The following is a 12,780-nucleotide window of genomic DNA, read 5'->3' as shown; positions in this document are numbered from 1 at the left end:
AACTCACTGGCATCACACATTAGCCTAAAGAGTGGAATTTACTTTTGGGATTAAAGTATGAGTCATTCTTTGAGAAAACCAGAACCATTCGCTCACAGGACACAATAACCTCTAACGTGCACTGAAAAAAATGCTAGAGTTAAATTAGACCTACAACTTTCAAGCCTGTTGTCTGGGTTGATTTCAATTAAAAATCCAGAGAAGAAATTGCAACTAGTTGAAGACACTAGGAATTATTAGATTTAGCTTTTTTTTTTTTTTAAACCACTTCACTCAGTTTGTACAACATAAATACTTATGTTGCAGCTATTCTGTTATACAGTGACTTACTTTCCAACTTAGATGTTATTAATCATTTCTGACCTGCTAATCTGTTTTCTGACCCTCCATAATGTGTCACTAAGACCTTCACTGTCATTTGGTTTGTCGTCTATTTAAAATTAAACATTTTTGAAGAAGTCATTAAGTTTTTATATATACTCTAAGTGGCGTGCAAACATTTCACCTTGGAAGCAAAAGCTAACAAGTCCGACAACTGTTATCAAGTGTTAGAATCTTGGTAGCAAGTTTGACTTTAGCATTAGCATTGTGACTAAGCTAGCTACAAACTTTAGAAGTGCCAAGACGTAAAAACTCCTTTGTCAAATGACATTTAAGTTCAACCAGTGATGCCTGATTATGGTATGAAATGAGAGAACTTTAGGAAAAAAAAGTATTTCTTAAAATAATTTAAAGAGTTTAAAGCTAAATTATGTTTGAATACTCTTGACATAGGTTTATTCTGCAAGCCAGTAGCTGCTTTTCTTATTGAGAAGTTTGCAACACAGAGAGATGGATCAGTTTTCTTTTTTTTTTTTTTTAGATCAAATCAGTTGCTACACTTACTCCGTATTTCAGGCACTTATGAAAAAAACTAACAACACATGTTTAAAGTCAAAAGTGAATAAAGCTGACCAATAGCTTTGTTTAAGTTCTAATTTAAATGTTTTTTAGTGAAATTTGCCCCCAAAGTAGAACGACTTGGGTCATTAAAATGTGACCATTACAGGCCAGTACATTTATAAACTCATTTGGTTGATCAATATCTGGGTAATTTTACTTGCCAACATTGAATGACTGCAAAAAAATATATAAAAAATTCAGAGAAAAATATGTCCGTGCAATTCTATCAAATGTTTGCTATTTTATGCGGTGTATGGTAATGTTTATATTGTTCTTCAATGTCAATAAACGAAAAGACCAAAAAACTTCTTTTGTCCAAATCTCATAATGAGAGATGTATAAGGACATTTTCAATGGAAATAAAGGACATGACTCAGAGTGTCAAGACAATGCGCCATCTGGCCTAAATCTGGGTTTTTATGGCACGTAAAACAGCAGGAAGTGATGCATAGTGGCAGCATGTTAGCATATGTATAGCATATATGGCTTTCCTTGTGAATTAGAGAGAATGTCGGGGTCTGTTTGGTTATAGGACCCCATATAGGGACATCTTCCCTTTACGTAAAAAAGCTGTTAACATTTACAATGGCAGGCTGCAACAGTGACTCTCTGGAATATTGTGCCGACTTATAATCAGTCGACAATAAAACAATAAAAATAAAAATAAAATACAGTTGAGTAAAAGGACAGAGAAGGAAAGCGACACCTGATGCTAATACCTGCAGGTCGGCTAGCCGGAGCGACGGAATGCAGCGTGGAACAGGCGATCAGATAATCCCCGTATCCCAGCAGGCGGCCCCAGCTACACACTCAGGTATCAGCAAGCACAGCTTTGATGGAGGCCCGGATAGCGACACACAGCGCAGCGATGAGACGGGACAGATGGAGATTAAACATTCTCTGTCACGACAAAAGACTCAGGGTGGGAGGGGCGTTGGCATGAGGAGCTACGACTTTTCGTTTAAAAAAAAAAAAAAAAAATTCTGACATGCTCTGTATAAATGATTAACAAATAAATCAAAACGATCCGGAACAAAAACGGTACATCTGAGTATAAATCAGATGTAGCATATTGTACATCCAGCATGAATGGCTTGAAAACAAAACAAGCAGCCGTTTGCGGAGCCCGCTTCGGCTGCGGATGTTATCTTGAGAGGATGTTTTGGTGATAACGTGAATCACATTAACCATCTAAGTTGCTGAATAGTATTTACTTTATACGCATTAAACACTGAACACCTGTTGAGCTGGGGGATTTTTCTAGTCTAGCACTGCAAGATTTTAAATATTTCCCATTTTTGTCACGTTACAACCGCAAAGCTAAATGTGTTTTACTGGGGTTTCATGAGATATTCCAAAACAAAGTCAGAAATAACAGGGAAATGTAATAAATGATTTTTTTTGTTTGTTTGTAAATAAACATGGTGAAGGATCTCGCAATTCCAAAATCTCTGCTCCTCCTCCCAGGTTACAGTAGGACTTTGCAGTTCTGTAGAGGCAGCACTCCAACACACTTTTACACAAGAAAAAAATCACCAAAGTAATAATAATAATAATAATAATAAAAGGCTAATAGGCTACTAAAGTACAGAGTGACTGATCATAGAATCTAATTTAATATCTGAATTTTGTCATAAATAAGGATGTAAAGTTTTGTGAAAATTCTGGCAATTTGAAGACGAAATATCAAAAAATTACTACAGATAAATACAAAACAAGACATTCAGGTAGAAGAAGCGTAAAATTAATACTTACAGTAGGTAATATGTATATTTTAGATAGTAATTTACTAGTGTTAGTGATCTCCAAAAGGGATCAACGGATGGAAAACAACATTGCATCTAACAAACTAAGTGTGTGTCTGTATCTCACAAATTTGGTTAGATTTGTTGTTCTGCAAGTGGTAGTAAAAAGTGCAGTATTGCAAAGCCACTCCTTAAAGCACATTTGCTTTGAAAAAAAAAAAAAAAAAGCCACTCAAGTAAATGCAAATACAATTTTAGTCTATCAGATGAAATCTTGATAAAACACACAGAAATTGCATCTCACCTCATTGGTCTCATTTGCTGTTCACTTGAAATTAAATGTTTCGGAACCGTTTCTATGACTTCATTTTTATTCGTGGTAGAAAGTTGACATAAGTTTAAGTTAAAGTAGCAGCGCAGGCACCAGTGACTCATTGTAAGGTTTACTAATAGGATTCCTGGCACGCCTAGAGTCAAATGTTAATGTATGGCATATGTGCATCCACCTAACTCGACCACCCCGCCAAGCACACGCAGTGGGCATGTCAACTTTCTCCTCACTCCGAAATCCTCGCTATGACTTCCTTAGGATAACATTTAGAAGGGTGAATGTGGACTTAGGAGCTTGTCGCATGTTTTTAAAAAACTACATAAACATATCAATGAAAGTACCCACAGAAATCCCTCTGAACCAGATAAAGAGAATCCGACCCGTTTATAGGATTCAGGAGGATGCAGTGCAATGACATCATACCACTGAGTGTGACTAAGCCTGTTGGATCAACGGCAAAGATGTCATCACAGTCGTCAAACCTTCTGGAAATAAAAGCATGTTGTTTTCTCGTCTCCGCTTTTAAAAAGGAAACTTTTATTTTGACAACATTTTTAAGGTCAAAGTGGAACAGCATCCACATACTTCTGCTGTGCTCAGAATGAATCGAGTCCTGATCTGGAACCAAAAACAAACAAACAAATGAATTCTGCATTTTCTGTGACCGGAGGAAAATCTGACCTGCCTAACCTCATATATTAACACAACTATTCATAGAGTCTCAGGGACTGTGGTCATGTGGTGACACAAAAAGAAAACTCTGTCATCATGTTACTGTATGGGAAAATATATTTTACTACGTAATCTGATATGTGGAGGTATATAGATATGGAATAAAAGTGGGATGAAAATGGAGCCTTGAGGAACCCCATGTGTGATATTTGTTCTTTCCAATTCATAATTTAAAAAAATGACAAAGTACTCCACATCTGCCAAAACCCCCCTGAATATTCCATCAGTTTTTCCAGTATATCAGTGTTTATAAAGTGTATAAAATCCAATTTTAAATGAATTCGTGCTAGGACATTTATTTGTCCTTTAAAATGTTTTCCCATTTTGGGTCAGTTTTTCCAACTCTTCTTTAAGAAAAAATACCAGCAGAAAATTAAATATTGCTTGTTTACAGCTGAAACAGAGACTCCAGTCAGACTGAACCCAAACTGATACTAAAGTCTTGTTGACTGAACCTAAAGCAGTTACAGAAAATTAAATAAATCAAGGTTTCAGACAGCAGATAAATGATCTTTTAGGGCAAGGTCTGCTACACATAATTACATCTAACAATGCATGAAGAGATTAGGCTTTACGAGTCAGGAAAAAAAAAAAAGCTTCACTACAGTTTACGTTTGCCTTTTGAACCGAAGCCAATCGACTTCCTCCGAGGCTGAAGTGTGTGGGCTGCTCAGTGAACTTGTTGCCCAATTCTCCTGATGGTTACCCTGGTGTCTTTCTTTGCTTTTCTTTTTTTTTTAATGTACATTTATGCAAACACACACCGTCAAATCTCACACCGGGAGCACAACTTGCAATTCGGCTCCAGGGCTTCCCACTGTGGGTGTTTACACCACAGACCAGAGGGTGGTGGTGATCCATTCACAGGGATACCAACCCGGCAGTAGGAAGTGATGTTATTTACACTAGCAGCACATAAATTATGCTTAGTTAATGATTTTTGAACTGAGGTTTTGTTAAAAAGGTTACAAGTTCGATAGTAGATAAATCTCAAAATATGTTCATTTCTTACTTTTAATTTCGATTTTCCAAAGTTGCAGTGGCCAACAGCAAGACAGACGGCTGACATCCTGGAATTACTTCACTCTCAAAATCTCATTTTTTAAAATGTAAAACCATTTTATGAACTTTTAAACTACCGTCATGTTTGCATTGAGTTGATATTTACACAAAATCACATAATTCTGTGTGACAAATTATGAGAACAAAACTTTACAGATCAGAGTTTGTGTTTAATAGGAAATTAGGGCAAAAAGACAAAAAACTGCTTTGATTTTTGTAAAAGCAGAGTTGTGTGAAAAGGAAAAAATATCAAATTACCCAAACTGAATTTATTTGGTTTTCAGTATTTTTATACCAACAAATTATAGGTTACCATTATAACTTGGCACCAGTTAGCATGAAATGATCACGTTTTTTGTGACTTGTGATAATTCCCTTCCTATGCAATTCTTCTCAATTCTCATCTCTTTGCTGCTCCCTCTGGACTTTCTCCCATTGAGCTCGATTTCTCAGGATACATTTTATCCAGGCCAATCAGCGAACAGAAAGAAGTTATGAATGATGTCGAGTCTCTGCACTGATTTTGAATTGAAGTCTGCCTGTAGTTTCAGCAACGGCAGCAGAGGAAGTGAACGAAGCCGTTCATAATGTGTTGGCCACGCTTCCAAATATTAAGCGATCAAAGTCAGACCAAGAGGAACACTTAGGACGTTTTACTGCTGGAAGTTTTATTTCTTCACAGTGGGGAGTGGGTGTTTACAGCGCATGCAATTTCCAGTAAGCCTCTTATGGTAGCTTCCTTCACTATGAAGATAGCTCATTACAGTCACAGGTAAACATTAGCGATTGGCCAAAATTAGATCCAGTTATTTGAAACAAAGTTAAGTTCCATCTCTGTTGCTAGTGGTTGAAACCCTCTGTAAGAAGCAACACGTAGATCAAGGAACTAGTTTTTAACAAGGCTAGCTAAATGCTAACATGACGGCTGTTTAATTTTTACTGTTTTATAAATAAAACAGAAAAAATAATTGTTTTTTTCATGTGGACAGAGTTTTAAGATTATTGAGGTCTGCTTTGGTCCTGGCTCCTCTTGGATGATTCATTGGCTTCGATCTCTGGAACCAGCAAATTTACTAAATGAAATGCTAAATTAAAAACACCAGCAGCATTATTTACTGCACGTACAGCAACTCCATATAAGCTAGCACAACCTCACTTCAAAAACAATCCTTTCAATAGTCTTTAAGGGAGGGAAGGCTGTTTTTCTCCCCAATTACTGATAATGGTGGCTGCCACGCTACTTAACTTTTCGCCTTGTGAAAAGCCTTCAAATTAAGTGTTTTTGGAATTAACCTATTATCTGACATTTTCACACAAAAAAACACACAGCCAATCCAACTTTTGAAATGAGGAAGCAAACGTGGGCCATAGATGAGGTAAATTGGAGCTTTCAGCTGAGGAGATCAGACCGTCTGATGGAAAGGGGAGAAAAACGAATAAAGCTGGAGCAGTTGTTAGACTGAAGCAGAAAGAATATCCAAATGTTTGGGGGTTGCCTTCAAATTTCAATTAACACATTCCTCAAAAATTAAAATGTTCCCAATCAAGCCAAAATTAAAACACTTTCACAACACCTACAGCTTTTTCCACGTTTGAAGCCATATGTGTGGTTTATGTTTGATAAGAGAAGGTTAATAAAAAGTCAGTTTGCTCTCGTCCCCCCTGCTGTCTTTTTTTTTTTTTTTTTACCTGGCAGGAAGATTCACAGCTTTTATTTCTGATGCTTTTTGTATTGGATTCCTGAGGTGGCGTGGCCTTCACGTGCTCCCATTTGGGCAGACGAATAGAAGACGGTGTTTAGTGTGTGGTCTCCATGGCGACCACCCCATACTTAAGCGGAGGGACTCTCTGCCAAGCATTGTGTTTGTCTAGACACAGGAGGAATCAGCAGTCGACCGAGGCGAGTCTGGCGTGTCTCGCTTTCATGTGCGAGATCAGAGCCATGCTAATGCTAGTTTTAGCAGCACTCGAACTCGGCCTCCTTTTTAATTGTGCGGTTGCCACAGCAACCAGTGAACGAGGAACAGCGGGCTTCTTTTGTTGATGTTTGGCATAAGTGAGGCCAAAATCAAACGGACTGTAGAGATTTATTTTTATTTTTTATCAGAACAAAGGGAGTTAAAAAAAATTTAAAACCATCTCTCTTGGTACTAAACAGACAAAATGATCTGTTTGAAGCATCTATCAAAGAACCTCCACCCTGTTTTTGCAATATTTAAATATGAAAATGTAATATTACAGTGAATATTTCTGTCCACCAGCTATTTAATGGAGTAGGTAATACTGAATGCTAGTCCTTCTGACAATTATTTAGTGGTAACAGGGCTGCTGTTACCACTAAATAATACAGAAGAACTCATTTAAATCTTAATTTCTTATGTGAGACTTAAATATAATAAATAGATTATACATGTACTGTGGATTTAAAAATCAAATAATCCAAAGTAGAGAACTAACAAGTATTCCCTGAAAAATAAAATACGATTTTCTCTGCTGTGGGGAATATGCTGCCAAGGTTTCCAATTTTCACAACAAATGACAAACAGGAGAAAATTCACTTTTTATTTTCTCTTTACAAAGTTAGTTAAGGCTCATGAAATTAAAAACAGTGTTCACAGAATTCTTCGCAGAGCTTCCATAAATTCTTGAATGGAAGTTGCCGGTTCACTTTTTCCTTCCACTCAACTTCCTATGAATATGCCTGGATGTGGTTCTCTGAACAACCAGCTTTTTTAGTAATGTCCTCCTGTGGCTTCCCCTCAGAGACAGTCGTCTTCCCCATGACTGTGTAGTTCATTAGTGGAGTAGGGCGTGACAACAACACTAATGTACTTTTCACGATATTTTAACTTGGAGATCAAATATATATTTCTGAAAATGTCCAACAGGAGCTTGGTATGCATTTTCCTCCTGGGTCAAGTTGAGCCCCAGATCCCAGTAATTGATATCAGTGGGTCGGCGTAGCATTGTCGGTACTTGGCAGCTTCAGATAATCACCTCATTGTCCCTGCAGCCTCGTCCTGCCATCACTCTTTATCAGAGCTGAGCAGGAATCAACCAACCGGCGGCGGCTCATAATGAAATACTGTATCCCCGCGTCCCTCCGCTTATCCACCCGGGTATCTCATTAGCCGTCGGGCTGTGTGGTATTCAGAGCAGGTGGGCAGCCTCGCTACAGATGGTGACTGACGTCTCCTTTTATCTACGGCTCTTTCATTCAACGTAGCTCCACCTCACACAGAGAACTGGAGGGGGAATCAAAAAAACGAGACGTTCGCTTGTCTCATTGCTGACATTTCATGCAAACATTTCTTTTTTTTTTAGAGGAATTTCTAAACAAAGAATTTTCAGCATCCGAATATTAAATGCAACAAAGAGAACACTGCTTGCTGAAGCTCCCGTGCTTTCCCACAGTGTTGTACGCTGAGGTCATTTATGACGACGTCTTCAAGTCAGAGGACAGCTGTGGAGCAGCGGCTCCGTCACGCTCAGCAGGACTGTAACATGGACAACTGACATGCGGCCCACACGCTTACGTTCAGCTTTCCATGCACATCGGAGTGGAAAAAATGTGCATACCTTTCTAAATAAGCATGTGTCATAATAAGCAGTCTGAATAATAAAAGTCAACAGTATTCCCTTTTTGTTTCCCCACATTTTGTCTCATTATCAATTTCTGAAATCCCATTAGCTTGGACACCAAGGAAAAAAAAAAAACTATGCAGGAAAATGAGATGTTTTTCTAGTTGTAGCAATCTTTAATTTATTGGACACGGGGAAAAAAACAATGCTGTTATTTTCAATATCTTCAGTTTGTTCTTCGTACCGCTTGATAATGTTTGTTTTAGTTTATCCTAGATGCAACATTTGCTTTAGAGAAAAATAATCTGACTTATCTGCTTTTTTGTGGATTTTTAAATCAGATTTTAGGCTGTATATTGTCATGAACTATTTTTGTTCATTCATTAAAACCAAGTTTTAAATAGGTTTATAGGTTTTAAGCCTTTGAGTTTAGTCTCTATAAAATCTTGTTTGTGATTGTATCACAGTGCCAGCCAGGTAGTAGTACATTTTGTGTAAGGAGTTTACAAAACTGTACCATAAGTTGTGAACTTTATATTTTTGAATTAATAAATCTTAGTTTTCAGCTGAGCTGAAGTGTTTTTAGCCATTTACAATGAGAGTCGCAGTGAAGCAGGGGCTGTTCGGGCAACAGGAACACAAGTCGTAGCACTTTATGACGCATAAAGCACAACATTTATGGAGCAGAACAGATTTTTGCGCACGAATAATGAACTGAAACCACAATATGAGTACATAACAAGCCACACTATTAATGAGTCAACAAAACGAAATGGGGCAAACATGCAAATGTTAACCTAGCACTTCAACTAACTGCACAGCATGTGCATGTTAGAGTAATTTTGACCAAGGTGGTGTGCACCGTGTAATAAAGGGAAGGTTTAGTGTCCAGATTGGAACTTCACAAGGTCACACCAGGGATTTATCACTGAAAAAGGAAAGAAAGTAATAATTAAGCAAACGGGTAACCCAAGATGTAAAAATAAAATCTGTTTTTCACCTTGTCAACATGCAAAGCATCGTAAGAAAGTGGTTTTTGTCAGATACAGAGGCCTTTTCAGCATTCCCAGTGACACTCACGCTGTAGCAGCAGGTAGTAATCTGAAACCAATCCAGACACTTCTCTGTGACCTCTCTCCTCCCGCCACTCTAATTACTTTGACCTTCAGCGACTGAACGACTCTACCACCAACACTTCAAAAAAAGAGGAGCATCTCTCAAGTGTTTGCCCAGAAGATAAATTCAGCCGTTAGCGTCACATCTGGAAACGCCTTGTATAGGTCAGCACATGCTTTCCACTAAACTGTGAGAACTTTCTTCATCTTCAGAATCGATAACAGACATTTTCCTCAATCGTCTCCAACGTTTAGAGAAGTGGATGCGATCGGGTGACAAACTGGATTTCTGTTTTGTAAATCAGACCACTTGGTCCGATTGCGGTACAGTCCAAGAATGCACGAAAGTCAATGCTACTCTAAAGCTGCTGTATAACTTACTACAAAATTGTACGTCCACATAGCAGCAAACATGTCTTATGTAATCCTGTCACATGTAAAAAGTACAAGTCGTTTCTGATCATGTATCGTATGCTAACAGGCACAAATGCTGTGAAATTTGGTGTTATACTGCAGTAGGATATATCAAGTCAACAAGGCAGTGCTAAGCTTTACATCATAAAACCATCAGTCACCAATCATGAAACAAGCAGTCAACACAAGCAGTCAACATTACATTTTGTCAAATGCCATCATTAAAATGATCATACATTAATATGTTGATAAATGTTTCACTAATCAAAGATAGTTCTAGAAACAGTTGGGTTCTTAAGTTTTGATTTAAAGGAATTCAGCATTTCGGCTGTTTTGCAGTTTTCTGGAAGTGTGTTCCACATTTGTGTTGCACAGAAGCTGAACGCTGCTTCTCCGGAGAACGTCTTATATATTAATATATTTTTGCAGCATGCTTACTGATTACTTAATCATCTAGGGATGGAGGTTCAACTACTTCACACTCCGAGTGGCTGAAGCAGCTGAAAACTATTGAGCAGGAATAATGAGAATGTAAGTCAGGTTGCCGTCAGTCGGAGTTTCTCTGAGAATTCGACCTGCTGATTTGAGGACATAAGTGCAGACAGAGCAAATGCGTGGCATAGAATGGTCACACTGGACTAAAATAATATCAAATCAAATTTTATTTGTATAGCACTTTTCAGCAACAAGGAATTAATGTAATAATTCCTACATTTCCAGGTTTCAATTCCCAAGTGGAATGCAAGGCAATGGACGGCAAGTAAAAGAAAAATAAAAAAAGTACTTTCTCCGGCGTTGCACAAAATTTCCAGACAAACGATAAAATGCAACATGCCTATAGTTTCATCCAGTAGAAAAAAAAACAAAGCCTTTTTACATGACTTTTTCCCCCTTTACATTTAGGTGTTGCATATTGTGCATTGTTCTCCAGAGGTTAAGCATTACTAGTTGTTGGTTTTTTTGTTTTTTTTTTAGGTCAATTCTCCGTCTCGGTTCTGATTCCAATTCACAAAAAGAGAACAAACTTAATTTACCACTTCAAAGCGACGCAAATTCAGTTGAAAGTGGGTAGAGATAAAGGTGGATAATCCTGGGCTGAGCTAGGCGTGGGATGTAGTTTATCTACTCCTTTACCTTTTGTTTATATTTCATACATCTTTGCTAAAGTTACAATGACTGAGGTTTGGGAGATCAAATCCACTTGACGCTGCTGAGCCAGTCTGAATGGAAACTGAATGTTTTAATTATCTGTAATCACATCATTATGAAGAAGCTTGCATTGTCAGCAGGGATTTAGGCTGTGTGCATATGCACAAAAGATTTGTCGAAAATGCTTTATGCCCTTTGCTGGATCAAATTCCAAAAACAAGAACCGACTTACAGCCCGCAATTTACTCCCACAATCTGTTTGCTTTAGTCTTAATTGGAACAATGTAGTGTAACTCTTTACAGGCCTGCTGCCTGTGAACTCAAAATGATCTCAGGGTGTGATGTTTACTTTATGTCGATGTCAAATAAGATCTGGTGACATGTTTTCCTTTACTGCACAAGACAGTGTGAATTTGGGTAATTTTTAGCTGTCATAAAAATGCATGTTCTGGGAAAATATAAGCAGGTTAACTAGTTTGTTATGGTGGCTGGGCGATCAGGCTTACCCTGATCTAAACCCCATGTAAAAGTCGTGGATTATACCTAATTTAAGTGGGGATTGAATTATGAGTCTACATGTATGCCTTTGACTCTGTGGATTATAAATTTGAATTAGTGTACAGCTTTGGATTTTATTTTTTCTATTTTCCAGGGGTAGTTAAGGATACGTTCTTTAATAAATTTCTTTGCACTTGGGATAATTTGGATCTCAAACTGTTTTTTATTAAAGCACCACCCAACATTCTTCAGTAAACATGTTATGGTGGGGAAAAGTGAAAGAAACAGAATGTTACGCTTTTATTGCCTACATTACTAATAACGGTTAACCAGGACACTAAATGTATCAATTCTTCTTTAGGACACCAGATCCATAAAAAAATTAAATAAAATAATGTGTGGTTTGTACCACCAACTACGCACAGTGACTGCCATTAGTCATGTTTTCTAACGTATTGGTATTTATTAGTACTCTCAATGAACAAACACAGGAGACAATAGAAAACAAGTCCAGCATCACGGACCGTTCTGGGAGGTTTTAAACATTTATTGGGATTTATGGTGACGGCAATAAATCAAAATTCCCATCACAATGATAAAATTATTGCGATAAATGATGAACTATACGATAAATGACCGATAATAAATAAATTTGAGCCTTTTTTGATATGAATATCACTTATGTCATAACATGGCATTTCAGTAAGACGACAAAATAATTAAAAACTTTGAAACTTTGTTTGAAACTTCTGGTTCTGTACCAGAAAAATGCAGTAATGGTTGCATTACTGCATTACCATACAGTAATGCATGCAGTAAAACCTTCATCTGATACTAAAACCTTCATCTCTCAAATACAATGTCCTCGAAATCTTTCCCCGATAGAAAATAATTTATTATCCCTCTTCTCCCCAAGGAATCGGTAACAGATGTAGGAAACATTAATGGCAGACGTGTTCAACCAAAAGGGATAAATGAAAACATGAATGCTTATGGAACCTCTTATAGGATAGTTTGCATTCAGGAGTCCCTGATGAGTCGAGTTAAACGTGTGATGCATCCTGCACTGTGTGACCTGCAGCAGTTTCAATGGACTCACGCTACCAGAAGGTCAAAGCAATTGCTTTAAGGAGGGAAATTTAGGAAAAGAGCCAAGTTAATGGGCCAAGTGGAAAAACAGGACTGATGGCAAAGGTCTGACCGGGCATTT

The 12,780-nt window shown here is 37.6% G+C and overlaps 1 long non-coding RNA gene across 1 annotated transcript; it reads right to left on the bottom strand.

Annotated features, from left to right (window-relative positions):
* Positions 1-3,536: 3,536 nt before the first annotated feature.
* On the bottom strand, positions 3,537-6,847 carry LOC103465511 (uncharacterized). The gene is made up of 2 exons (XR_533808.2): positions 6,502-6,847; positions 3,537-3,636 (listed from the first exon to the last, which is right to left on the bottom strand). It is a non-coding gene; the product is annotated as an uncharacterized LOC103465511 (long non-coding RNA).
* Between the last annotated feature and the right edge of the window lie 5,933 nt (positions 6,848-12,780).

The sequence above is a fragment of the Poecilia reticulata genome, chromosome 5 (assembly GCF_904066995.2).
Source record: "Poecilia reticulata chromosome 5, P_reticulata-male-v2, whole genome shotgun sequence".
In the NCBI taxonomy this organism is placed as follows: Eukaryota; Metazoa; Chordata; class Actinopteri; order Cyprinodontiformes; family Poeciliidae; genus Poecilia; species Poecilia reticulata.
Note: the sequence above shows the minus strand (reverse complement) of the source record. Positions and strands in the feature narration are given on the sequence as shown.